This window comes from Salvelinus alpinus, chromosome 2 (assembly GCF_045679555.1).
Source record: "Salvelinus alpinus chromosome 2, SLU_Salpinus.1, whole genome shotgun sequence".
NCBI classification, from domain to species: Eukaryota; Metazoa; Chordata; class Actinopteri; order Salmoniformes; family Salmonidae; genus Salvelinus; species Salvelinus alpinus.
The window spans coordinates 47,304,335-47,307,671 of record NC_092087.1 but is presented as its reverse complement, the minus strand read 5'-3'; the positions used below and the strand labels follow the sequence as shown (position 1 = coordinate 47,307,671).

The following is a 3,337-nucleotide window of genomic DNA, read 5'->3' as shown; positions in this document are numbered from 1 at the left end:
CTATGAATTCAACAGGAATGACTGATAAATGATTAATACAACACAGTGCTGAAGGTTGGCAGTTTAAATCCGTATACAGTGAACCTACTTCTGTCCAAATTCAGGGTAAAACAAATGTCTATAGCTGTAAACACTGCAAACACTGTACTGCTCAATTGGTCCTCTACAAATACATTATTATTGTCTTTTGTGAAGAGCCGTTGCATGAAGCAATATATTATATCCACATTATGTCCCATACTATCGCTGGGAATTATTCTCAAAGATCTAGGGTCTGAAAAAACTAAGTGTGATTGTTTTATGTTTAACGGCTGACAGTACATTTCCCAAACCAGTAACAAAATGCTCAGTTCCTCTGTCCTCTCAGATCTTCCTCAACACAGTCTGGAATATTTTTACGTATGTTGTAATAAGCCATTACTTAAAACAATATATATTTCACATACTATCCTTATATGAACAAATGGACCTTATTATCAAAATCCTTTAGTCTCAATAACCATTAAGATAAATGTTTTTAGACATTAAATGTTGATAGATTTACTTGATTTTATAATAGACATGCATATTTAAATCCAATTCAATGGTTGTCAGTACATTTCTCAAAACAAGTCAAACATTTGAAATACTCCTCTCTTCTGATCTTACAGGCCCTCCTCTTCCCAGGTTGACAGTCAGTTCTACAGTCATCAGAGAGAGAGACTCAGTTCAGCTGAGCTGTGAGACTCCTCCATCCGTCTCCGTGTCTCAGTGTTATCTCTTCACTGAGAAGGGAGACATCAAACCATCCTGTCGGCAGACACTCACAGGGACTGAGCTCCTCTCGTGGTCAGATCAACGTTCACCTGCTGTGGTCAACGTGAGATGTTACTACTATGCTGTAGGGAGTTATAACCCATCCTCTCACAGTGACCCTGGCTCAGTCACTGTCCAAGGTAAGCAGGTTATTTACATAACTGTAAATATGACCCTGCTTTTATATCTTACCATATTCTGAGATTCAATCAGCAACAATACACTAACCTGCAACAATATAATTTTGATTTCAAAGACAATGTTTCACAAAATGATTTACTGTCTTTTTACAATCTAGAAGTAATTTGAAGTGATGAATCATGTTCTTGAAATGCTCAGGTCTGTTACACATGAAGATTTTATGTACATAGTAATCTGTTGAATATTAGATTGACATACTATTTCCCTCTGAACTCACAGTCCCTCCTCAGCTGACAGTGAGTCCTGACGTCATCAGGGATACAGACACAGTTCAGCTGAGATGTCACACTTCTCAATCTACCTCGGTGTCTCAGTGTTACTTCTACATAGAGGAAAGACAACATTTCCAACATACCACATCCTGTCATCAGTCACTCACAGGGACCAAGCTGCTTGAATGGGCAGGTCGTGGTCCAACCACCAAGGTCAACATGAGATGTATCTACTATGCTATAGAGATGTCTATCTACTCTCCTTACAGTGACCCTGTCTCAGTCACTCTCCTGGGTAAGCAGGGTATGTATTATTATACCCCAGTGTTTTTCTATTCTGGTTCAAGATTAACACACCAGATTATTTTATATTATTTATATAATATACATTTTAAATACTGACTGAAGCAATAGGAGATGAAGTTATGCACTTTTAGATTTTAGGGTTAATTTCATGCGATGTATTTTAGCAAACTGTTGAAAGTGGTTTACTTCCTGATTCTGACATTACAGACCTCCCTCAGCCCAGGCTGACAGTGAGTTCTACAGTCATCAGAGAGAGAGACTCAGTTCAGCTGAGCTGTGACTCTCCTCCATCTGTCTCTGTGTCTCAGTGTTACTTCTACACAGAGGGGAGAGATCCTAAACCCTCACCCTGTACGAGGTCACTCACGGGGGCTGAGCTGCTCTCGTGGGCAGGTGAACATTTATCTGCTGAGGTCAAACTGAGATGTTTTTACACAGTAGAGACTCACTATCCATCAACGCACAGTCATCCTGCGCCTATCACTATTCTTGGTAAAATAGTATTATTATTATGAATACACTGATCTGATTGGCTCACTGTAATCAGATTGGAATATGTAATGTCATGCTAACATATAGAGACTATTTAGTTCTTACTCTTTTCGTTATCTAGTACAGAAAGAGGTGTGTATTCTCATTAACCTACAGTATGAACAGTTATTGATGTGTTCTCCTCACAGGTAAACTGCAGAAACCAGACATTAGTGTCAATGACGCATCTTCTCATGACATCACCATTATTTGTGTACTGCCTGAGTCTGTCAGTGATGGTCATAGCTGTAACCTGTACACTGGAGACCAGCCTCAGGCCTACAAAGAGGCTTTGGTCAGGAGATTTAACGCAGCATTATCCAAACTATTCTGTACCTTCAATGTTACTAAAAATGATCTGTTCAGGCATCTGCAGTTGGAGAGCGATGTGAGTTGTGACTATAGAGTGAACACAGGATCACACTCTCTGTCTCCCCGCAGTGATAAATACATTATTACAGGTAAGATACTTACATAAAAATACATAAATATGTATGAAATACATATATACTGTATGTACATTTTTTCAGTGCAGGTTTATTATTATGGGCAAAAACTTGTTGAATAAACATTGTTTATACCTCTTTTTAACAAAAAAATAGTTTTTTCCTTCTGATGGCATTAAATCAACATGGAAAATTTATTGGATTTGCCAAAATAATTTTGTGAATGTTGGTCTTTTTTTCACCCAACATTGAACCTAAATCCAATAGCATGGATGAAATGTTGTTGATTTCACTTTGAATTCACATTAGTTGACAACTCAATCAAATGTAAATCAAAACGAGGTGTGGAACTGACGTCTGTGCCCATTGGGCAAATGCTTAATTTATTGCTAACTTATTTTGAACAAATTAATTAATTTTAATTAACGTTTTTAAATCACAGTCCAAGTTAATTCAAAATAGTTATACAAATCACAAGTCCATGTCATGCTTATGACCATCATGATTTGAACTCTTGAGGCTCTACAATATATTGTTATGTGCAGAATAGTGTGCCTTGTAGTTCATTAAGTCGTTGTCCTCTCCCAACAGGTCAGAAACCAAATATTACAGTCAGTCTGAAAGAGAACCTCATCATCACCTGTTTAATTCCTGGCTCTGTCAGTAATGACGCCACCTGTAACCTGTATGTTGGAGACCAGAGTAAGCGTCTTTTTAGAGCACACGTCTGGAAGAAGAAACACACAGATTCCAAATGCTGGTTCTGTCAATTCTCTGTGGACGAGAATGATCTTATTAGAAGTCTACAGTCAGTGAGGAGTAAGGAGGTGAGCTGTGACTACAGCG

At 38.1% G+C, this 3,337-nt stretch overlaps 1 long non-coding RNA gene across 1 annotated transcript; it reads left to right on the top strand.

Moving 5' to 3' along the window:
* The first annotated feature begins 674 nt into the window (after positions 1-674).
* Positions 675-2,073, top strand: LOC139550940 (uncharacterized). Its single transcript, XR_011670156.1, has 3 exons — positions 675-935; positions 1,216-1,503; positions 1,722-2,073. It is a non-coding gene; the product is annotated as an uncharacterized lncRNA (long non-coding RNA).
* The last annotated feature ends 1,264 nt before the right edge of the window (positions 2,074-3,337 follow it).